The sequence below is a fragment of the Coenobita brevimanus genome, chromosome 4 (assembly GCF_032717465.1).
Source record: "Coenobita brevimanus isolate Jiangsu-jjx chromosome 4, ASM3271746v2, whole genome shotgun sequence".
In the NCBI taxonomy this organism is placed as follows: Eukaryota; Metazoa; Arthropoda; class Malacostraca; order Decapoda; family Coenobitidae; genus Coenobita; species Coenobita brevimanus.
In genome coordinates this window covers 25,220,181-25,246,834 of record NC_136957.1, presented here as the reverse complement: position 1 = coordinate 25,246,834, position 26,654 = coordinate 25,220,181, and positions in this window count along the sequence as shown.

Sequence of the window (26,654 nt, the reverse complement as noted above, 5' to 3'; positions counted from 1 at the left end):
TGTTCTTCCATACTGTCGTTCTCATTTCTTTCCGTTATACCCTTCACTCTTTGCTTCCTTCTTTTATATCCTGGTATCCTTTATTTTTTCCCTTGCTTCATTCCTTCCTGGCATTCTCCTCCCCTCTCTTTACTTCTTCCTTGACGTTCCTTCTTTTCCCAGCATTCTGTGCGTTTTATTTCCTTCCTATCTTCTTTCAAAATTTGATCTTATCTTTCTTTACTTTCTTCTCATCTTTACATTACTCATCCTTCTAATCCTTCCATCCCTTCCATCCATCCTTTCTTTATCCCTCCTTCCTGCCTTTACATTTTTCCTCTACGCTATGTTTCCTGTCTACATTTTTTTTTTTTTAGTTCCCTTCCTCTTTTTACAGATTTCCTCTTTGTCATCCTTCTTTCCCCCTGCTTTCCTTCATTTCTTCACTCGCTTTTCTGTTATTCTGTCAACTTACCTACAGTGTACTTGACAGAGAGAGAGAGAGAGAGAGAGAGAGAAAGAGAGAGAGAGAGAGAGAATTTAACAGTTATTATCCATAAACAAAAACGACACTATAGAAGTCTTCCGTAATGTAGATTACGATCCTTCAAGGTTTACCAAAAGATCGTTTTAAGTACTCTGTAGGGTCACTCGAAGTAAACCAAAGGACCATTGCAGGTAAATCATAAGAGCCATGCTAACCCTAAAGGTTATTCTGATAAATTATGGTCGTTTCAGAGTAAAACTAAGGGCCAATACATTCTGGGTTTTAAGAAATACAAATGACCATTTCAAGTCATAATGTCTCCTAACTCTTTTACGGCTATTAAAAGGTAAATGGAATGAAGGAATGCAAGTCTGCAGTTTTTTGCAAGTTCTCTTCCACCTAACGATAGAATGTGCGTGGTTTCCCTATGATGTGTCTGACTATCTATCTATCTATTGCCAGACGCCTCAATCCCGTTTGGGGTGGCCACAAACAAATCGCCTCCAAGTCGCCCTGTCCCCCGCCATTTCACTGCCCTGCTCCCAACTCACACCCCCCTCTCTCATATACCTCTCCACCCCATCCCTCCATCTCATCCTCGGCCTCCCCCTCCCTCTTCCCCCCTCCACCTCACTCACATACACTCTCTTCGTCAGTCTTTCACCCTCCATCCTCTCCACATGGCCAAACCAACTCAGTGTATTCCTCCTAAAGCTTCCTATCACATCCACATCCTCATCACAACGCTCCTTTATATTCTCATTTGTCAGCCTGTCTCTCCACGTGACTCCACAGGCTCCTCTTAAATAACTCATTTCCACTGCTCTCACTCTTGACTTGTGTCCTTCCAGCAACGTCCAAGCTTCACTTCCATACCTTAGAGTTGGTATCACAATACTGTCACGTAGTAACTTTTTCACTTCCATGCTCACTTCCCTGCTTCTTATCACTGCTTTTAAGGAACCAGCAACCTTTCTTCCCTGCTGTACCCTTTCAAGCACTTCACCCTCCAAACCTCCATCCTTACTCATCACACTACCCAAGTACTTAAACGTACTCACATTTTCCAATTCCTCACCATCCAACCTCACTGCACATTCACTGACTTCACCTATCTCAAAGACCATCACTTTACTCTTCCCTACATTCACCTTTAGATTCCGTTTCTTACACACTCTCCCAAACTCATCCACCAAGCCTTGCAGCTCCCCTTCGTCTTCACTCAACAACACAGTATCATCTGCAAACAACAGTACAGGGAGTTTCCAAACACTACCCTCTCTCACCAGGGCCACTCCAACATCCACTACCCTACCTTGTACCTCTTTTATTACCCCATCCATATACAGATTGAACAACCATGGAGACATGACACATCCCTGTTTCAACCCAACTTTCAAAGAGAAAAATTCACTCAGTTCACCATCCACACGCACTGCAACCTTAGCACCATCACACATACTCTTCACAGCATTCAACAACTTCCCATCTACTCCATATATTCTTAATACTTTCCACAATCCTTGTCTATCCACCCTGTCGTATGCTTTCTCCAAATCCATGAAAGCCGCATACAACTTCTTTCTCTTCTCTAGAAACTTTTCCACTAAAGATCTAAAAATGAATATCTGATCTACACAACCTCTTCCCTTCCTAAAGAGTCCCTGTTCTTCTCCAACTAATTCCTCTGTTCTTTCTCTAACTCTGCCAATAAGTATCCTAAACCAACACTTTTCCTATTATACTAAGAAGACAGATGCCCCTATGATTACCACACACTTCTTTTTCCCCTTTTCCTTTGTACAAGGGAATAATTATATCTGACTTCCAATCCTCCGGGACTCTACCTTCCTCCCAGGCCAGTCTGCACATTTTCCACATACATTCTACTACTATCTCTCTCCCATACTTCAGCATTTCACCACACACTCCATCAATTCCTGGGGCTTTCCCCGATTTAACTTTCTTCATTGCTTCCACAACTTCTATCCTACTGATTTCTTCCTGTCTTCTCACCTCCCTCCTCCTCCCGGCCATTCCCCAGCCACTTATACTCGCTTTACTTCCATCCTCTATGTTCAACAATTCCTTAAAGCTCACTTTTTCTCCCTTCTCCACTAGTAATCTACCATTTTTATCTTTCACTCCCCTGCTAACTTCGCATCCACCCTGTCTTACTCTTTTCACCTCTTTCCAGAACATTTTCTTACAGTCCCTCCACTTTACACTCAAGTTCCTTCCAAATTCCTCATCCGCTCTCTTCTTACTCTCTCTTACTAATCTTTTCACCTCTCTCTTTCTTTCTACATATAACTCTCTCTTCCGCCTCTCAACTTCTTCCACGTCCCTATTTCTCATCCATTAATTGTATGCTTTCTTCTTTTGTGCCACAGCCTGTCTCACCTCTTCATTCCACCACGCTGTTCCTTGCACACCCCTCTGTCTTCTCTTCATCCCACACACCACATCACATGCTGCACATATTTCTTCTGTAAATATCCTGCACACACCTTCCACGTCCCCCATCTGCTCCAATTCATATTTGCCCAATCGTTTCTCCACTTCTGTCTTATTCTCTGCCTTTTTCTCATCCTCTTGTAACCTTTCCACTCACCTTACAAATACTCCTTCTTCCCGTCCCTCCCTTCTTCTATATCTCCATCCTAATTGGACTTTGATTCTGGCCACCACCAAGTAGTGGTCAGAAAGTCCACTCCCCGAACCTCTATAAGTTCTTGCATCCATTACACATTTTCGCATCCTTTCATCCACACACACATAATCAATCATTGCCTTCCTTTCATTCAGTTCACCACCCACCCTTCTCATCACTCGCCATGTATACCTGTGGATCATTTTGTGCCTGAAGAGGGTATTGGCTATCACCAACCCCCTCTCAGCACAAATGTCCACTAACGCACTCCCATTCTCATCTACCTCAGCAGGCACACCCCACTCACCAACTTTTCCATCCATCTTCACATTCCCTACTTTACCATTCATAACATGATTATATACAGTTAATAAATACTGAAATCTTGGCTTAATTTTCCCGTTCCAAGAATTAGTAATATAGCTCACAATCTTTAACTTAAAAAATGGAAAACATAATGAGGAGATAGCTGGAATGACATCGAATATTAAAAAGTTGAAAACATAGGAGCACGAAAAACCATTGTGAAAGAGTTAAATGAGAGTGAGGAAGCAGGAGGGACCGTTACAGGAAACTTTACATTTAAATAAATGAGAGCTGTTCCAGAAAATCGTTGTTGGGAGAAAAACATGAATTCATAAGTAAGAGAGAGAGAGAGAGAGAGAGAGAGAGAGAGAGAGAGGAGAGAATCATATTGGTTTAGGAAGAGCCAAAGAAAAAACAAAACAAAAATAAGAATGATAAACCGATGGTGAAGAACCAGATCCAGAAATACAATAGTGTAAATGGGACCGCAAAATAACACTACAGAATGATAAAGACATAAACGCCACAGTAGGGGGGGAGGGGGCATTGAAAAATTATGGCCAGCTGAAGTGAAAGCAAAGAGGGCCGTTCTGGAAAATGCACTAGCATTAGAGAAAACGTGGGCTGTTCTGGAAAAATTGTGGATCCGTTCTGGGTAAAGCAGCCACAGACATGTTGACTCCAGGGCTGCAGACTCATAACTTTTAACGGCGCCTTTTGTGCCAAAGGCGTGTTTACTCACGCCTTTCCGTGAATGGCACATACTCAAAAGCCCCAATGGGTGCGGCCATATTGGAATACGTTGGTCATTAGCACCTAATGGGATCGGCAGGGTCGGGGGAGCCCTAGCAATCAAAAGGTGCCATTGCTGGACTACAACAACAAGTCGTGGACGATATGTGTGGTGCTCCTCGCACCTGTTTATATGAATTACTGCCTCATTTCCTTGTTTGGACTGGAATGGTTTGCATCAAAAGTAGTTATTGGGTAGCCAGGTATCATATTCTAATAATAATGACATAAATGAGGAATATGTATGGTATGTGGAGACTGTCACATCAGCGGTAGAGGCACTTACTGTTGAATGCTGCTTCTTGAATACATGTAGCCATAATATGATGATTCATGCTGCACCAATGTGTGTCTAATGGTACAGTTGTTTGACCAATGCTTATATTTATTATATTCAGCGATATATAAACAAATCAGTGTGATGTTTGTTGGATCAGTCACACCTATAGTCGGTTCCAGGGAGTCTGACGCACTGATTTTACCATCTGAGGACAGATGGATTTGGTAACACTGCGTGATTCTCTCGGGCTGTGATTGGTCAATTCCCGTTGTGTTTGAACGTGCACCAGTCTGACTTTGTATTCAAACCAAGGCCCTCACTGATTTGTAAGATAGCATATTATATAGATACTAATTAAAGCAATGCTGTCTTTAATGATAAATATGTGCCTTTTAAATGATTAGAGATAAACCTGAACGACATTGATAACAAAACTAAGTAAAGTCGCAACTGGACGCATACGGACTCAGTTACCAACTGTGTCGGGAATTCAGACGTTCATAGCAAGGTGGTCCCGAGTTCCTGTGAAGGCTCGAATGTTTTTCCCACCACTACTATACAGTGTCGAAGTCTACAGTCTACACCATGCCCTTCATTACCTCATCTACTAATGTACAACCTTACCCTGGATTCGCTTAGCTTGTCTTCTAATAATTATGATTGGTGTAATCACACACACACACACACACACACACACACACACACACACACACACACACACACACACACACACACACACACACACCTCTCTGGCGCCAATACATGCTATTCTCAGTATATACTGTATAGTGTACATACACATTTCCATTACCTATATAGGTAACAGTAACTTTAACCCAGCCACTGGGGGCACAAGCCAGTGCAACTCAGTGCCAGTCCCAAGCCCGGATAAATGGGGAGGGTTGCGTCATGGAAGGGCGTCAATATGCGGAGCACAAAAGGATACTTCATACCGGATCGGTCATGGCTCGGGTCAACAACGACCGCCACCGGTGCTGTTGTCCAACAGGGGGCCGGTGGAAAGTATGCGACTGTTGGACAAAGGAAGGAGAGGAGGAGAAGAGAAGGAAGACAGTTCCAGAGGAAGCAGGAGAGAGGGGAGAGTAGAAGAGTGGAGATAAGAGTGGGATCTTTGAATGTGGGCACGACGACGGGTAAAGGGAGAGAGCTGGCCGATATGATGGAGAGGAGAAAGTTGGATATACTGTGTGTGCAGGAAACAAAGTAGCACGGAAGTAAAGCGAGGATGACTGGAGGAGGGTTCAAATTGTTTTACCATGGCGTGGACAGGAGGAGAAATGGGGTACGGGTGGTAGTGAAGGAAAAGTATATAGATGGTGTATTGGAGGTGAAGAGTGTCGGATAGAGTAATGAGTTTGAGGATGGAAACTGAGGGGGTCCTGATTAATGTCATCAGTGGATACGCCCCGCAAGTCGGGTGTGACTTGGAGGAAAAGGAAGAGTTTTGGAGTGAAGCAGAGGAAGTGATTCAGAGCATGCCGAGGGAGGAAAGAGTGGTTATGGGAGCGGATTTGAATGGGCATGTTGGAGAAGGAAATAGTGGTGACGAGGAGGTGATAGGCAGTTACGGTGCCGGGGAGAGGAATGTTGAGGGTCAGATGGTTGTTGATTTTTCAAAATAGATGGAGATGGCTGTAGTAAACACTTAATTCAAGAAGAAGGAGGAGGACAGGATTACGTGTAAGAGTAGGGGAAGGAGGTCGAAGATAGATTACATCCTATGTAGAGATGCAATTTGAAAGAATTCAGTGATTGTAAAGTAGTGCCAGGGGAGAATGTAGTAAGACAGCATAGGGTGTTGGTTGGAAAGACGAGTTTGAAAGTGAAGACAAGGAGGAAAGTGAGAGCTGAACCAAGGATTAAGTGGTGGAAGCTGAAGGAGCAAGACTTCAGTAGTAAATTTAGGGATGAGGTGAGCCAGGCTTTCGGAGGCAGGGAAGACGAGGACGAATGGGCAGTTATCTCAGAAGTGGTGAGGGAGAAAGACAAGAAGGTACTTGGGGTGACATCGGGACAGAGGAGGGAAGACAAGGAGAATTGGTGGTGGAATGAGGAAGTACAGGATAGCATAAATAGGAAGATGCAAACAAAGAAGAATATGGATAGACACAGGGACGAAGAAAGCATTCGAGAGTATAAGGAGACGAGAAACATTGCCAAGAAAGAGGTTGCTAATGCAAAAGAAAAGGCATACCAGAAGCTGTACAAGAAGTAGAATAGTGGAGAAAGGGAAAAAGACCTGTACCGAGTAGCCAGGCAGAGAGACAGATCTGGGTGGGATGTGCAGCATGTTAGAATGATAAAGGATGCAGATGGCAATGTACTGACAAGTGAGGAGAGTGTACTGAGAAGGTGGAAGGAGTATTTCGAAGAGTTGATGAATATAGAAAATATGAGAGAGGGAAGGTTGGAAGAGTTGGAGATAGTGAGTCAGGAAGTGCAAGGGATCAGCAGAGAGGAAGTGAGGAATGCCATGAAGAGGATGAAGGATGGCAAGGCAGTGGGCCCAGATGGTATACCAGTGGAAGCATGAAGGAACTTAGGAGAGATGGCTGTGACGTGGTTTACCAGATTGTTTAACAAAATCCTGGAGGGTGAGAGGATGCCGGAGGAGTGGAGAAAAAGTATTCTAGTTCCGATTTTCAAGAACAAGGGTGATGTGCAGTGCTGCAGCAACTACAGAGGTATAAAAAGCTGATCAGCCATGCATTGAAGATATGGGAAAGAGTGGTGGAAGCCAGGCTGAGAAGAGAAGTGAGGATCTGCGAGGAGCAATTTGGTTTCATGCCAGGGAGAAGTACTATAGACACCATATTTGCTTTGAGAATGGTGATGGAGAAGTACAGAGAAGGCCAAAAGGAGTTGCATTGTGTGTATATAGACTTGGAGAAGGCTTATGATAGGGTACCGAGAGAGGAGCTGTGGTACTGTATGAGAAACTCAGGAGTGGCAGAGAAGTACGTAAGGGTGGTGAAGGACATGTACGACGATAGTGTAACAGCAGTGAGATGTACAACAGGAATGACTGAGGGTTTCAAGGCGGAGGTGGGATTGCATCAAGGATCGACTTTGAGCCCCTTCTTGTTTGCAGTTGTGATGGACAGATTGACAGATGAGATTAGACAGGAGCCTCCGTGGACAATGATGTTGGCGGACGACATTGTGATAAGTAGTGAGAGCCGGGAGGAAGCTGAGGCAGATCTTGAGAGATGGAGATATGCACTGGAGAGAAGGGGAATGAAAGTAAGCAGAAGCAAGACTCAGTACATGTGTGCAAATGAGAGAGATGACAGGGGAACCGTGAGGCTGCAAGGTGTAGAGGTGGCAAAGGTAGATGAATTCCAATACTTGGGGTCAACTGTACAAAGTAACGGAGAGTGTGGTAGAGAGGTAAAAAGGAGAGTGCAGGCGGGATGAAGTGGGTGGAGAAAGGTGACAGGAGTGATCTGTGACAGAAGGGTCTCTGCAGAAAGGAAAGGGAAAGTTTATAAGACTGTAGTGAGGCCAACCATGTTGTACGGAATGGAGACAGTACCACTGACAAAAAGACAGGAGGCACAGTTGGAGGTAGCAGAATTGAAGATGTTGCGTTTTTCACTTGGACTGACGAGGTTGGACAAAATTAGAAATGAACATACTAGAGGGAGCACGTAAGTCAGTTTGGGGACAAAACTAAAGAGACGAGACTGAGATGGTTTGAGACATGTGCGGAAGAGGGATGAGGAGTATGTCGGGACAAGGATACTGGAATTGGAGTTACCAGGCAGGAGAAAGAGAGGAAGGCCAAAGAGAAGGTTTATGGATGTAGTGAAGAAGGACATGCGGGTGGTAGGTGTAAGGGAAGAAGATGCATAAGACAGAGTAAGATGGAGACGGGTGATCCGCTGTGGCGACCCATAAGGGGAGAGCCCAAAGAAGAAGATAGGTAACAGTAGCTTTTAAAAATCTGCATCTGTTTGTATTCAAAGTCAGATTCAGTAAAATTATTTCTTACTTTAATAAGTGTGGTGTTTGATTTTACTGAACATTTCCCTAAGTCTCATAAGAGACAGACATACAGACAGACAGACGGACACCGTACCCTTCACATGCACCCTCTCCTCAAGCATGATTTATCTGTCCCCTCGACAGAGAGGAGCCGGGAAAATAATGAATTACGTCACTGTAGAATTAACAGAATTTTCGTTGATGGTAGAAGAGAGGAAAGTAAGATTAAAGCAAACCTCATGAGAAAATAATAGTTGAACTATGCTGCTATACTGAAACCGCTTGCAGTGTGAACGAAATCAAATATAATGAAATTAATTTAATCATATTTAAATCAGCCGCTGACTGTTGTCCTTATGCGTCCAGTTGCGACTTTACTTAGTTTTGTTATCAGTGACGTTCAGGTTTAACTCTAATCATTTAAAAAGCAGATATTTATCATTAAAGATATCATTGCTTTAATTTTTATCTGTATAATCAGGTATCTTACAAATAAATGAGGGCCTTGGTTGGAATACAAAGTCATTTTGGTGCACGTTCAAACACAATGGGAATTGACCAATCACCGCCCTAAAGCATCGCGCAGTGTTACCAATTCCACCTGTCAGTTGGCAAAATCGGTGTGTCAGACTCCCTGAAACCGACTATAGTGTAAGCCTAATCCACCAGCATCAGCTAGGGGTATGTACTTCAGTTAATAGTAACCGGATATATTCAGTTTTAACCCCTATTGTTACTCGTCTCCTGAAGTAAGCCAGGTTGCCTATTCACATGTAAATTTAAGGTTCCAGGGAATGTGTGGAAAATGTAATTTTATGAAAACTCTAGTCAGTATGTGAAATGGATTTTATTTTAGGTAGGTTGGGTTGATCTCGGTTGTAGTAGTATAAATGAAGGTTGTAGTTAGGTGAGGTTAATGTACAATATTATTTAAGAAGGGTTGGACTAGGTTAGGTGATGTTACAGTAATGTTAGGTTTAGCTAGTACGGGTTTGTTTAGTAAAAGTTATGACTAGCTTATGGCAACTTAGACAGAGCATAATCCAAATTAATCTAATCTAATCAAACCTAGCCATATTTAACCAAATCTGCCCTAAGTTTAACAAATCTAACCAAAATCATCCTGGTTTTAAAATCCATTTCAAAGCTTAACTAGTCACAAAATAGCTATTTTCACAGATTTAGCGCAACATTTTATAGGCTATAACCTACAGTTTCTCATTGCTACGTGAGTGAAGTATGAGGTTAGTAATGAATACTATGGCAGCGTAACTTTGGTTTGGCTAGCACAGGTGATTTTTTATTTGGTCAGTCACTTTTCCCTCATAATATACCTTAGCAATAAACCAAATTCCCATTGTATTCAGGGCACGACACCAAACCTGAGTTGCAAAGGTCTCCCTGCAGTAACATGCAACAGCGGAAAATCCATCCCTGACGGGTTTCCCCACAATTACTCTTTGAATACAGTAGGTTAGACTTGATAGCCAAGGTTATGATACAGTAGAATTACTCTTTGAATACAGTAGATTAGATCTTGATAACCGAGGTTATGAAACAGTAGGTTATGCCACTTTAGGTTACTGGCACCTTATGTTAAGGTTTGTTGTCCAAATCTACAAATTTGACCCCTCAGATTTCCTCCTATGTGATACCAGCTGAACTCAACCTACTGTAAACTAGCTTAACTTAACTGCAGTATTCTAAATCAATTATGAGGAAAAGATACGGCTTTAGGAAAATGTTGCGCATGTGATGAGACATAGCTGCTGTTGTAGTTGTGCATATAAGCTACAAGACAAACAAAATCAAGGGAAATTTGGCCTGAAACTGAAATGCATTAATGCTGGTGTTTCTCCCTTCATAACCTAATCTCCCTCTCAATGATAGCAGCTGCTGATCCACCAGTAGGTCTAGGAAATGAAACAGCAACTCCTGTTCTTGCTTAGAAATGATTAATAGTGGGCAGGCAAATGCCTATTTATATACTGTACATGTTACAGGCAATTTGTGAAACCAGTGATTTCATGAAACCCCTTGGGAATCCGTATAATGAGTTAAGATTAAAATGAGTTAAGGTTAGGCTAATTTAGGCTGAGGTTTGGTTAGGCTCGGGTACTCTAGGTTAATTTTAGGGTGGTTAGGTTAACTTAGGCTGTGGTTAGGTTAGGCTGGGATAATCAGGGTTTGGTTAGTTAGGTAAGGTTAGGTTAGGTTAATTTAGACAAATGCTAAGTTGTTAAGCATCCACCTAAATTAACCTAACCTAACTAACCTAGGCTAACCTAACGTAAGCTTAGCCTAGATTATCCCAGCCTAGTCTACCTGCAGCCTAAATTAACCTAGCCTTAATTAACCCCTCCCAATTTAAACTTATTCACGAATTCTCTAGGGATTTCATGAAATCACATGTTACACAAATTCCAAGCATTTGAAGAGGGATTACGAGAGGCTCAGGAAATTTGTATTTCAGCTTTCGCAGACTAACGCACAGTATTTGTGGTCACTTGCTTACTATTACCGGTGACTTCAAATGACCTCCGAGGTCAACCTCACATAGCCTATGTCCGAACTGGAGGTCATGTGAGTCTCCATGTCCAAAACTGGGCCGCAGGGATACCCGGCGTTGCCCGGCCCAAAAAGTCGAACACTCTCCAGTTGATCTCAAATGGCCCAGATCTGAATTTTGAACCCCCTAAAACCATCCCTGGGCCACCCTGACTCAGAATATATATGGGTTTGGGGGTCTCTGGCCCTTGGTTTGGGTGTGATTGAAGGACAAACAAACAAACACAATCAACATGACTCATACACACACACACACACACACACACACACACACACACACACACACACACATATATATATATATATATATATATATATATATATATATATATATATATATATATATATATATATATATATATATATATATATATATAATGTGTGTGTGTGTGTGTACTAAATATTTAAGGAAGGTGTTACTGTGGGTACACACGTATCTATTTTGTCAAGTGAGTTATAGGTCCTGCATATAGCTTTGAAGTCAGTGCGACTAAATCCCAGCTTAAGTTTATTCTTCATTCCCACAAAATATCACTACGAGAACGGAAATATTTCGGGACTAGTGCGTTGCACCCTCACTTCATGTTCGTTAGCTGATAGGATATGCTGCTTTGTGATTGGCAAACACTTCCTAAGCGTACTTTCATAAAGCTGCTGTGATTGGCTGTGGTATCAAAAGGCGCCTTCTGAGGGTTGCTTACCAAACTTTGGTACAATCATTTATAACGAACATAATGTACTTTGGCACAATTAACTTACAACAGGCTTGTATAACCGAAGTCCCATAAATTGAGATTCACCTTAGGTAAATTATCCGACAAACTTCAACGATCACTGGCACAATGAACTTATTTATAAGAAACATAATGTACATTATGCGAGTACTTGTATTACGATTTTTAACACAAATAACGGTCATAGAACAAACTTTGAAGTTAGGAAGTATATGATGAAATCGGATAAAATAAATGAAACACACCACAGACTCCGCCCATCTGAACAGTCCCAATCCAAGCATGGGACCTGGGGCCCTTAGCTGTAGTCAGAGGCCAGTGGATGTGGCAATGGCATCAAGGCACCTGTCATACGTAACAAATTTAGATTCACTTCAAGTAAATGATCTGTCAGACTTTGGCGATCACTGGTAAAATGAACAAACCTTGAATTTAAAAACTATATAATACTGGCAGGCTGCAAAACAGACAACAGTATAACGAACTTAAAGTAAAGTCTGGTACAACAAACTCTGATTTTACAAAGCAGTAATTTTTGAACTGATGTAATAAACTTTGGTATGACGAACTCAAATATAGGACACTCTGGCACATCAAACAAATGTGCTGCAGCAAAGCACTGAATTAGCAAGCTCTAATATACGGAACAAAGATAAGGATAATAACGTTACAGGTACGAGGTGTGTACAACTAAGCTGACGTTAAGATAAGGAGGGGAAGATCGACAACAAGGAGGAAAGATGACAAGAGTACACAGAAGTGATATTGGAGTAAGAACGAGGAGAGGAAATCGAGAACAAGGTGGATGGATAAGAAGTGTAGTGCACTGAGGCGTTAATGGCGAGAGGGTAAAGAGATAAAGAGACATAGACCAAGGATCATATTCTTAGTGGCTCCACAGATATCCTAACAGAACTACCTCTGTATTAAACCTCAATATCCCCTTGCATTACACTGATGCAAACTATGCCGATAATAAAACGGCATTAATATCACACAACCGTACAATAAGGTCCAAAGGCAAAACAAATATTAGGTAAGAGGTGCCACAAAGCCTGTATCACTTAGAACCCAACCCAAAGAACCAAGTGGAGGAATAAGAAAAGACTGAATGAAAATTAATTTGGATTGGGAAACAGAGCTCCCAGAACAAGGTAAAATAATATAGCGTGAAAAAGGAGCAAAGTTGATGCGAGAATGGGGTAAAAAAGACGAGAGTAAGGTGGAGAAAATAGTGAGACGGTAAAGGAGCAAAGTTGTTGGGAGAATAGAGGGAAGGAGATGTAGAGCGAGACAGGAGGATGTTGCGGAAGAGTGCGTGAAGGAGGTGTTCCATCTTTTGTATTCCTTCATAAACTTCTCTTGTTTAGTTACTTATTCATATCGCTCTCTTCCATCATCTCTTTCTCCCATAAACTTCCAGTTTCTAGTTACCTATCCTTCTCTGTCTCTCACCTCTGCTCTTTCTCACATGAACTATTTAGTTACCCATCATTCTCGCTTTCTTCCTCTCCTCATTCTCCTGTCATATTCGCTTCAGTGTACTACCTGTTATCCTTCCACCTCTGTCTTCCGGTCCTAATTCTTTCACTGACTGTTATCATACAGTCATTTATCTTGTTGTCGGTTTTCCTCTACCCATTCAGTCATTAAGTTTTCTCCATTGCACTCTGTTGATTATTATGCTTCGTTCTCGTTTTCTACTCATTCTCTCGATTTTGCTTATGACTCTTAGGTACCAAGTATTTTATTTCATATTCTACTATTTCATTATGTTCTTTGATTCTGCTGTTGTAGTAAGGCAAACGCCAGAGGTTTATATTCAGCTGAGAATAATTCATAGCAGCCTAAGATATAATACTCTCTCTCTCTCTCTCTCAAGATGAAAAGCCTAGATGAAGGAAAACATTACAAAAAAATCAGACACCAGGTTACATGTACCCTCCAGTCCTGGTCGTACCATCTCTACTACTGTAGTCTACCCACCGCCAGTTATTTTTAGTCATCTGTGAACGAGTCATAGAAACCTGAGTTAGTCACCCATCCAACTCGTTCTCCCCCTTCTTCTTATCCTCTCTTCACCTATAACGAATACAGGACGTACCGGTACACCAACCAGCCTTGAGTAAGTGGCTGAATGATCAATGGAATTACTTAAACAGTATGACGAATGAGCCTATATCAGTGACGAATAACGTAAAATGGCCATCATTATCATCATCATCATCATTGCCGTCGTCGTCGTCATCCTCACCCAATAAAAAGAAAAAAAAAAAAAAAAGCTAAGAACTGACAACAAATATATATACAGTATATAGCTTGAATCGATGGGTATATAGCTTGTATAATAATAATAATAATAATAATAATTACTACTACTACTATTATTATTATTATTATTATTATTATTATTATTATATGAAAGCAAAAAGATTTTTCTCTATTAACCTTTGTTTCTGAATTATCAAGACATAGGAATATTTTTTAAACAAAGCTCGTAGGCTTGGTCTATATATACTGTATATATATATATATATATATATATATATATACATATATATATATATATATATATATAGATATATATATAGATATATATAGATATATATATATATATATATATATATATATATATATATATATATATATATATATATATATATATATATATATATATATATATATATATATATACTGTGTGTATGTACGATTGACCAGACAGACTACAAGTACTGGAACAGGCTTCCAGAAATTGCGATACAGAGGTCCACCATAAATATTTTCACAACAAAGGTCCATGGTCACCTGTTATTAAGTGGAACTAGATGGCCACCTTAGCACCAGATATAACCTTCTTTCCAGTAACGATGGTAGAAAGAATCGGCATAAACATCTTCAAAGTAGATTAAACAAATGCCCATCACTGTCTGTCATTATCAATACCACATGCACCTGGAATGCTGGGAATTGCAAATAATACTGACACCACCTCTCAGATAACACTATGTAACAAAAACATAAAAAATAAAATCTGTTCCTGTGTATTAAGTACTATTTCCTTATTTATTTTGCTCCAAAACTATAGAGAACATATATCATTATCCTAAAACTTCGCTTTTATAAACAGGAGAATGATTTTTTATATCTACTAATTTTCTGTAGGAAGAATGAGTGGGTTTGTCTTTTCTTTCGTGAGGAGCCAGAAGAAAACATATAAATATGGAAAGTGACATGTAATAATACTGAATACATAATGTATGAAATAAAAAAGTCTAGAATCGTACATTTTTTCGCGATTTGCGACTGTATAGTAGATCAGTTTCACCGACCAGCCCCCAAATGTGGTCCCCCATCATGCTGTCGTTATACTGTCCTTGGTATATCCGCTCAAAGTCCATTGTCTTGATGGAAGCGTTCTCCTTGCTCTTCCGAATATGCACCCATGTTTTCCTTGAATTTATCAACATGGGAATGAAGCATATGAATGTGTAGTTTATTGCTCCCCCAATGCTTCTTCTGAACCGAGTGTATTTGATTCCATTTCCGCACAGTTGAGTAACCTTAATTTTGCCCTTAACACCGATTTTACCATCTTGAGTGATTTTAACATACATAATGTTGAATGGTTATTGCACTCTGCCAGGACTGACGATGCTGGTCTAGAGTGCGAGCTGTTTGCAGAATCGTTTAATCTCACGCAACTGGTAAAGCAACCAACCAGAATACCAGATAATCCTGACCATAATGCCCATCTTTTGGATCTGTTCCTGACAAATAATCCAGATCAGTACAGGATAGAGGTACTGTCACCACTTGGATCCTCTGGATTTATTCATACCAAGTCAACGATTCACTATAAGATCGAACTCTCCAAAATGGTTTGATTGCAACTATGCCATAGCAACAGCCCAAAAGTCATCAGCATATAACTATTACTTGAAATCAAAAACATCTGAATCAATCTCTCAATTTGAGGTTGCTGGAAACCATGCAGAGGCTGTAATGAATCTTGCTAAATCAAACTTTCTTTAGGACCAAGCATCGGGATGGCTTAGCGGCCCTGATGACAATGGAATATTCTGGTCAACTCTCAATTCTTTCAATAATAACTTTGGCAAGTCATCATCCATTCCCCCACTAAAGCCTCCACATGGCAACACTGGGGATGACCCGCATGGGAAAGCAGATATCTTTGCCAATACATTTGCCGGAAATTCTGCCTTAGAGGGAGCCAGCCAGAATGTCCCAGCACTAGAACTTGCCTCTCCCAACATTGTTGCATTTAAGATACAGACGGGGTGCATGAAGTCCATCCTAGACAATTTACCTACCAACAAAGCTCCAGGCCCAGATGGAGTTCTGCCGGTTGTTTTGAGGAAGGGCTCCCCGGAACTTGCCTCTGTTCTTGCAAAATTGTTCAGACTGTGCATGTGTGCTTCTTCGTTCCCTAATTCATGGAAGGAAGCCAGTATCCACCCAGTTCCAGGGAGGGGAAGTTCCTCTGACCCCTCTGATTACAGACCGATAGCTGTCACATCTTCTCTTGGTGAGGTTTTTGAGACTGTGATTAATAAGCACATAGTTAAGCATCTTGAATCTAACAACTTAATTAGTGATAGACAATATGGTTTTCGCCAAGAAAGATCCACCATTGACATACCCAATCTCCTGACTCATACCATCCATCAATCAGTTGACCTACATGGTGAAACTCATGCAGTAGCCCTGGATATATCTAAAGCTTTCGACAGAGTGTGGCACTGTTCCCTGTTGTCCAAACTCCCTTGCTATGGACTAAACTCTTTTGTTCCTTTGATTTCCTCATATCTCAGCAATAGAAAAATAAGAGTAAAAGTAGATGATGGATATTCCACTTTCCACTCAGTTAACGTCGGTGTGCCACAGGGATCAGTTCTGGCACCAACCCTGCTCCTCGTTCATATTAATGATCTCTTACCTGTCACCCACAATCCCATCCATTCATATGCAGATGACTCAACACTTCAGCGTTCATTCACACTCAGACATCCATTTGCAAAGTCTGATATCTCTAACTCTCACCTCAGTACAGCCATCTCTTTAAATCAAGACTTATCCACGATCAGTGAATGGGGACAAAACAACCTTGTCTCATTTGATGCTAGTGAAACTAAATACATACAATTTGCTAATAGGCAGGTATTGCCATAATCGTATATTACCTTCAATGCTACAAATATTCCCATTTCCAAAAGTATTGAAATTCTCAGTGTCTCGCTTAGCAGTGCCCCCAGCTGGACCTCTCATGTTGGATCACTTGCTGGGACCGCCTCGGGGAGGCTTGGATTATTATACAGAGTCTGTAGCTTCTTCACTGATGAGCAGTTAGTTATAGTTTGAGGGAGTCATGTGTGCTCTCAGCTTGAATACTGCTCACCCTTGTGGAGCGGATGTGGAGAGGTTGCATTAAAACAAGTAGACAAAATTCGGAACAGGGCTGTTGGAATTATTAATAACCTGCTATTACTAATAAACTATCTCCCCTACAACTAAGAAGGAATGTTGCCTCCCTTGTGTTATTTTACAGATATTTCTACAGCAAATGCTCAGACGAAGTTGTGTCCATGGTGCCACCTTTCCATGCCTTCCCTTGTGCTGCATGGGCAGCTGGGGGTGCTCATGACTGGAATGTCACTCAGCCATACTGCAGAACTTCTGCCTATCGGAGTTCTTTCGTTCCCGGAACTGCATCTCTCTGGAACTCGCTTCCCCAGAGTTGTTTCCCTCCAGACTTCAACCTGCTGCTGTTAGAGTCTAGCTGTTACAGATATTATATGAACAGCGGACACCAGTAATCTGGTGCATGGATTTGTTTTTTTTTATTCATTTGTTTTTCCTTCCTCTGTTCTGTTAATTAAAAAAAAAAAAATTCTACAGCTCATGGTGCCGTAGTTCTTTATGAGGTTGTCAATCAGCTCCACATGGTTCTTATCCTTGTGATTTCCAAGAAAAACACGAACCACTGCTTTCAGGCTGTCCCAAGCCACTTTTTCCACTTTTGAAAGCTCGTTGGGAAATCCTTGCACTCCTGGGTCTTCTTAACCTGTGGACCAACGAAAATACCGACTTTGATTTTCGCCTGCAATAGCATGGGGAAGAAGTCTCATAGGTACTAAAATGCCCCGACTGCTTGTCCAGAGCCGTGACAGACTGTTTCATGAGGCCCAATTTGATGTGTAAGGGCAGCATCAGTACTTTTCTAGGGTCCACAAGTGGCTCCCATTTCATGTTGTTGCTCCCTAAGGAGAAGTCGGTCCTCTTTGGCCACTGAACTCGATGGTAATGTGCTTCAGAATCTCTGCTGTCCCAAAGACATATAGCAGGGAAACTTGGTCCAGCCGCCTTGGAGACCCATTAGGAATACCACCATTTTGAAGTCTCCATTGACCTCCCAATTGTACTTGTCGTACTTCAAGACCTTCACCAATGCCTTCACGCTGTCGTAATTCTTGAGATGCACAGAGTGAGCCAGGGGAAGAGATGGGTACTTGTTCCTCTTGTGGAGGTGCACAGCTTTTAGGCTCCTCGATGAACTGTCGATGAGGGGGCGCCACTCGCTAGGGTTACATGCAGTTCTGATCGCCTCGAACAGACCAGTTACATCATAATAGAAACACAGTCCATCATGACAGGTGAAGAAGCTGGAAAAAGATTGGTGATGCTTCCTCTGACCAGAAACCTGCACGTCCTCACCCAACAAGTTCCACCGTTTGAGCCTAGATGTCAGCAGCTCAGCACTGGATTTGGTGAGACCAAGACCTCTAATCAAGTCGCTGAGATCGTTTTGGTTAGGGAAGTAAGGACGTTTTTCCTCAGCTGCTTCTGTGAATCCACTGTCTGAATTTGCAATGTCTTCCACACTCTCTGGTTCACTGCTCTCCGAAGATGGCTGTTCTCTGGCTGGAGAAGTTTGTACAGGGGGCTTGGGGCAGTCAGGCACTGGGGCTATAGATGAAGAAATGTCCGGATAAGTGACTGCAGGGGCATTCTTGCCAACCCTGCGTTTAGAAGGATCCACAAAGCAGAAATAACAGTCACTTGTGTGGTTTGTGGGTTCACGCCATATTCTTGGAATGGCGAGCTTCATGGCCATTTTCTCCCCTCTGTACCACCCTGTCAAATACAAAATCGTATTAAAACACACTGATTTCACCATTAAGAATTACAAAACTATCCATTTTATATTTCTATGGTTAGATCATCTCAGTGTAATATGGACTTTTTATGAGACCAACTCACCTTCCTGAGTTTTTTTTGCAGCGCTCAAAATTGAAATGAGGTGCCCACAGCTTGTCTTGATCACCGACAAGCATGCCAAAATATGGCTTATAGCTTCACACATCTTGACAGATGCTTCAAAAGAATACTTCTTCTTTCTCGTTTTAATAAACTGACCACAAATAAAGGAAAATGCATCATCGGAATGCTTACAACCTCTAGATGCCATCTCAGAAAACATAGATACATCCATGTTGGCAATGATCGAAAAAACAGAAACAATGATATAGAATTTACTGTGTATGTACAACAGAATTAGCACCGTTACTGTAACAACCCAAAATTCATTGGTAATTCGATAAAGATTTGATATATAAATTCATAAGCCTTTCATCTAGCTCCGCTCAGACTGACTTCATTTCAACTGACAGCACCCACACCCGAAAAGGTACGGCACGTCCGGAAACGGTTCGTGTTCGCATAATGTGCTTCAGCCAGTCACCGTGCTCAGCAAAATGACGTGCAGTGCTGACATCGGCACATGCGGGCACATGTAAAATCATTTATGAAATGAAGCTTTTCGTTCACCCAAGAACTCACCTCACTCTGCCTAGGTAGCCATTTTTCACGTGTTTGAAGGCATAAAAATCACTTTCCTAGTCACAAAAGCGAAGTCTGACGAGAGTAATAATCTTTTTTCATGGTTCTGAGACCGAAGCCATCAGAAAATAACACCCGCTACCCAGAAATAAAAATCGTGTTACATAGTGTAATTTAATAAATTAATTCTTTCTTAAGCTTGGAGGTCATGTATGTATTCCTTAAGCATGATGTACACAGTTTAGGGCCATGATTACTACTGTCCATTAAATTAAAAAACTTACTAGGTAATCCAATGATCTGGTAAACATATACTAGATGTATTCAAGTTTCCATGACTGTGTTATGTAAATTCGTATATATAACAGATACTTGAAAATATATGTGTATAAGAACATTGGCTTGATATCTTAAGTAGTTTCATTAAAGACCTAATTTCTGTCTTATCTATATATATCCCTCCAGAGATTTGAGTCATGCAATTTGCTTCACCCATTTTCCTGTCAGTTCATTTTTGGAGAGTCTGCATGGTGGGGAGAGTCTTCCACTTACCTATGGTCTTCTTACACGTCTACAGTTCTTCATCGTTTATTACTGGAAATTGTATTTTACAGCGCTACCTTAAAGAGACCGTTAGATTAGTATGATCTGTAACTTCATGGAACAAAGAGAGAGAGAGAGAGAGAGAGAGAGAGACAGACAGACAGACAGAGACAGACAGACAGACAGAGACAGAGAGACAGAGACAGAGACAGACAGACAGACAGAGGGAGAAAGACAAAGAGAGAGGGGGGGGGTGACAGAGCAATTAGTTAAGAGAGATGGAGCGGTAAAGTCAAAGCAAAGTGAAGGAAGAGGAAAGGGAGGAAAGAGCAATGATGGAAGGAGAGAGGGAGAGTAGAAGACAGGAAGAGAAACAGGCAAGGCAAAAAAGAAACAGACTGAGAAAAGACCTGGGGATGTATATACGGAGTAAACTGGTTGAGAGGTAGGACATAAATGAGGGAAGGAGAGTGATATTAGATGAGATGAAATATGGAGGAGTGAAGTGAGAGAATGAAGGAAAGAAAGGAGAGAAGAAAAGAAGGGAGGGAAGGAGAGCGTAGCAGAGTAGAATCCGCTTGTACAGCACACTTAACTCTTGCTCCTGAGTTTTGCATCACAAGCAACCCACTCTGCCCCATACACTAAAGCATACTTACTTCCCTCAGCCACCTTACTGTCGTAACACAAAGAACTCATTCTGCCCTTCACACTTCGACGCACTTGCCTTATGCACCACACTCTCCTAACACCCTCAAACCATTCTGCCCTTTACACAGCAACACACCTTATGAACCAACACTTTCATAACGCCCTGAAACCACTTTGCCTCTTACACAACAACACACTTAACACATGGGTATCATTCTTACAACACACAACTCTCTCTGCCTTCCCTCTAATGTCAGCCACCTTTCCACACTACGCTTACATATCTCAGCCGCCTCATGCTAGCAACACAAGCAATTCACTTTGCCCTCTCACACTGAAACTCTCTTACTGATCTTATACAAGTCATACGAATCACTCCAGAACTTACACCGCAACACAGATACTAGTACCTCATACATCACACTTTTGCAACACAAAAAGTCCATTCTGTTCCTTACACCACAACACACAAACATACCTCTTGGACTTCACTTTCGCGACACAGGTAAACAACTCTTCTCCCAGTGCAATTCCACCCTTCACACTACAACACACGTCATGCACGCCACCCATGCTACACGAAGAGCCAACACTTCCCCACTTCCCTTACGTTGTTGCCGTCCCTCTCACTGCAACACACTCACTTACCACATAACTTCACTCACCGCAAAAGCATCTCGCTCTGCACCTCAAGGCACAACAGACCACCTGCACTTAACTCTTGAAACAAATGATCCTCCAACAAATCTCAACTTATCTTGGGGACGCTTGCTGGAATTCTGCAGTCAATTGGATTTACGTCCACGTCAACAAGGACCGTCTATAACACAACAAAACACAACAGCAACAACAACATTCCCTCTGTATATATCTTATGCGTTTACGAGAGCCAGACTTTTTGAACTGTTATATCAGTAAGACGACATCTTTCTGTGTTTTATTCTTGGTAAGCCCTGATGCATCTGTTCATCCTTAGCCGTTTGTCCTGGTTGGGTCTGAATGAGTGTCTATTAAGTTTTACTCTGCTAACATTCTTTTTTTTCCAGTGTAATCCATGGTTTTCTTCGATTCTAGGCAGCATGAAGAATAACTCTATTTGATGTAGGAGTAAATCATATCTCGGAAAGAAAGTAGAGAAGAAGGACAGAAGGAAGGAAGGAAGGAAGGAAGGATGGCAGCAAGGAAGGAGGAGGAGGAAGTGAGGAATGAGAGAGAGTAAATATAAAGTAAGATTAAGAAAGGAAGCAAATGGTGAAAGAGCAAGAGAGACAAGATGTAAAGACTGGAGGAATGAAAGTGGGAGAAAGGAAAAGAACCAATGAGAAAAGGAGAAACGAAGAAAACTATTTAGAAAGGAAGGATGAAACAAGGATAGAGGGAAGGAAGGATGTAAAGGAAGGTTTAAGAAATGAAAAAAAAAAAAAAAAGATAAGAGGAACAGAGTCAGGAGCAAAGGGAAAATGAATAGAAAAAGGGTAGAAATGAATGGATATGAGGTAAGAGGAAATATAAAGAGAGTAGGATAGAGAACTGAAGAAGGAATAAGTGGTCAGAGGGGAGGAAGGAACGAACGAAGGAAATCACTTAAAAGAAACGGGAGTAGGAAGGAGGAAGCAAGAGGATGATGGTGAAAAACACAAAACTTAATATGAGAAACAGCAATGATAACAAAAAAATAGGTATGTGGGATTTAGAGAGAGAGAGAGAGAGAGAGAGAGAGAGAGAGAGAGAGAGAAAGGAACTCTGAAGATCTCGAGAATGAAAAGAAAGAGAAGGAAGTGAGATGGACAGAAGAAGGACCGAGAGGAAAACAGGAAAACCAAGAAGGATGGAAGTGACTGAGAAAAAATATGACGAAAGGATGAAAAAATAAATAATGACAAGAATGAGAATGATGAGCGGAAGGAAGGGTGGAGGGATGGGAGAGGATGAAGAAAGGAATGGAGGGGAAAAAGAGAGACGACGAAGGCAAGAGAAGAAAAGGATGAGGAAGAGGAGAGATTTGGAAACAAAAGAAGGAAGGAAGGTGGAAAGACAATAGGAAGAAGGGAGGAAGGAAAAGATGGAGAAAGAGAGGACACTAAGAAAAAGAAGAGAAGGATGAAAACGAGTCGAAGAAGGAAGACGGAAAATGGAAGAGAGATAGAAGAAAGAAATCGTGATGGCAGAAGGAAATAAAAGAGAACGAAAGTGAAGAACAGAAAAATGACAAGGCAAGATAGCGAAAGAACAAACAGAATGAGAGGGGGAAAGAAGGAAGATGGGGAACGAGAAAGAACTGGAGAGACAAGCGAAGGAGGTGGATCTGGTGAAAGAAAATTGAGAAGATGGAGTGACGGAATAATGAATGGAGAAGAAAGAAAAAAAAAAACACACACACACAATGAAGGAAAGAAGAAGAGAGGAAAGGACGGCGGATGTGAGAAAAAGAAAAGGATTAGAGGGAGAAGCAAGAAAAGATGAGATGAGAATACGATAGAAAGTGGGGAGGGAGAAAAACGTAAGAAGAAAAAGATGAAGAGAAAGAGCAGAAAAGGGAAGAATGAGACGAGAGGGAATGATTGCCGGGGTAAGGAATAAGTAAAACAAGAAATCGTGTACGAAAGAAAGATAAGCAATGAGGACAGAAGGAGAGAAGGAAGGAAGGAAAAGCCCAGGAGATGGAGAAGGAGAAAGAAGGAAGAACACAACAGGGCAGGGAAAGAAAAAGAAGGACAAAGAAGGTGACAAAAGAAAAGGGTGGGAGAGAGAAAGCGTGACCAAACGAGGATGGAGAACGAGAAAGGTGAAGAAAGAAAGAAGAAAGCAAGAACAATGTATGATAAAGAGTGGGAATAATATAAAGGCGGAAAAATGAGAATGAAAGGGTGAAGAGGGGGACTGACAGATAAACAGAGAGAAGGAAGGAGGGAGAGAGAACTAATGAAGACAGAAGAAAGAGAGCTAAAGGGAAGTGGCGAAGGAGGAGAGATGGAGAGCTCGAAGGAAGTTGAGCAGGAGGGAAGGAAGGAGGATGAGGGAGGAGTCAGCGAGGCGAAAAGCGGTAGGAAGGAAACTAATGAAGGAAATTTAGGAGTGGGAAGCCTGTGGAGAGGGGGAAAAAAAGAAGGGGAGGAGGAAGGGAGGGAAAGAAGGAGAGGAGAGTGGGAGAGGAATATGAGGGAAGCGAGGAGGGGAACAGGAGTGCTGCATATGTGTTCAAGGAGAGCAGGAGGGATAGAAGGTTGGGGAAAGTGTGTGTGTGTGTGTGTGTGTGTGTGTGTGTGTGTGTGTGTGTGTGTGTGTGTGTGTGACCAGAGAGAGAGAGAGAGAGAGAGAGAGAGAGAGAGAGAGAGAAATACAAAGGAAAGTAAATAGCAGTATTTCCATTTGTTTCTGCTGAGACAATTTCACTGAATTAGGAAGGATAAAGGAAGTTTATGAATAATGTGGGTAGACTCGTAAGTTTAATGATTGACGAGCAAAAAGTCTTCACTCATCCACTAGCCCTCCTGCCGAAGCCATGAAGAAAAATGTGGAGGACTACAATGCAAAAATGAAAACCTACCTTGTCAGTTTCGTTAGGAAAGGACAAACAGAGCATGTATGTGAAAGTAAGGTTAGCATAAAGTACACACTGATGTTTGCTTGTTCTTAATACACAATGATGTTATTTGTTTTTTTCTTAAACTCGATTAGAGGTACCAGTATACTGTACAGTAGGTCAGATTTTTACAATTGTTCCTCTGCGTTCGTGTTTAATCAAAGAATAAAAACTATTTACAAAATCAGCTGAGGTAAATAACATTACTATTGTCGATAATAAGGAAGAAATGTACATAGCTGATACAGGAGGGAAGAGAGGACGCTGAGGAGGACTGTCTGATGATAATCGTAATAAGTACAGTAAAGTTAAGAGAAGCATGAAAAGTGTGAGGGAGATACTGAGGATGAGAAAAAAAGTGGGCAAAACTGACATTCAAATCAACAGGTGATGAACATGAGAGAAAAAAAAAAAAAACGGAGAGGGAATCTGAACTGGATGATTTAGAATGTAGTAGAGATGATAATTATAGTGTTCTGATAGAAATACCAAATGTATGTTCGGTATTACACTGGTGTCAGTTCGTAAGAAAGGAACACCATGGAGGGAAGTGAAAGTAGAAAGAGCTATATATAAGAATGAAGAAGTGATTGGTGTGGATGTAAGATACAAAATTTAAAAAAATGAATGAGGAAATGCGTTGAGAGCAAAATGTGTGTAACATCTAGCTCAGATGAAGATGAAGAAGGAGAATGAAGAACTTGGAACAAGAATGGATGCAATTTTTTTTTTTCATTCCATAAGAAACTGTTTTCAAAAGCGTGAAACTGTAGGAAAGAATGTGGGAAAAAGTGATGAAAATTCATGGGATAATTTAGAAGGATTTTAAGAAATATAACTGAAACAGGAAGCGAGAGAGAGATAATCTTGGCATGTTCATGAAGTACTGTATGGAAAGCAGGGCAGTGATAAAAAGAGTTGGAATGGATGGTGCTCAAGAAAGGATTCTGGTTCCCCAGAGTAAAAGTGGTAGACATATAAACTGTTGTCAAAAGGTCAAAGAATGAGGAGGCAACAATGCTGAAGAGATATGTGCCTAAAATGAATACCACGATGGAGTGAGTGCTGTAGAAAAGGTAAACAAAAAAGTACAAAAGCCTGGATGAGTGGGGTTGTAACAGTGGTCAAGAAGAAATGCGGCTGTACGACTGCATAACAGTATAGGTGACCGGAGTGTAAATTCTATTGCTGAAGGAATCTGTTGTGTTGTGGGTAATGTACAGTCACTCATAACAGAAGTGGTACACCTCACTAGCCAACCCCTCTGCGTTTCGTGTGGTAACACTGTAACCTTTGCAACTTTAGGTGATTCCAGTTGGGTTTTGAGATACTATGCCTCCAAGCATTACAATTTTCAGCCATGTAATCGGTTCCACCCATTCTCCAGTTAAGCCCATTGTTTGATAGTCTGGAATGTGGGGAGAACTTTCCACTTAACTGTGCTCTTATACTTTTACAGTTCTTCATCGTTAGTCGCTGGAAACTGTGTATTAGCTGAGCCACCAAGAAGGGACCGTTAGGTTACTATGATCTACAACTCCATAGAACAGAGAGAGAGAGAGAGAGAGAGAGAGAGCGGCGTTTGTGAACGAGGAGGAGGTGGGTGTGGAGAAAGAAAACTGAGAAGATGGAGTGAAGGAAAAAAAAATGAATGGAGGAGAAAGAAAAAAAAAGAACAATGAAGGAAAGAAAAAGAGAGGGAAGGACGGCGGATGTGAGAAAAAAGAACACGATTAGAGAAAGAAGCAAGAAAAGATGAGATGAGAATACGAGAGAGAGGTGGGAAGGAGAAAAACGTAAGAAGGAAAAGAAGAGAAAGAGCAGGGAAAGGAAGACTGAAACGGGGGGAATGAATGCCAGGGTAAGAAATAAATGAAACAAGAAATCGTGTATAGAAGAACAATGAGTAATGAGGACAGAAAGTGAAAATGAAGAAAGGAATATAGCAGGAGGATGGAGGTGGAAAGAGAAGAAAGAACAAAGTAGGGTAGCGAAAGAAAAGGACGGATAAAGAAGGTAATACAAAAAAATAAAATAAAAAGGAAGGAAGAGAGAAAGGATGACAGAATGCGGATGGAGAACGAGATAGATGAAGAAAGAAAGAAAAAAGAAAGAAAGAACGATGTAAGATGAAGAGAGGGAATATAAAGATACGGAAAATGATAATAAAAGGGGAAAAAAGGAAACTGGCAGAAGAGGAGAGAGAAAGAAGC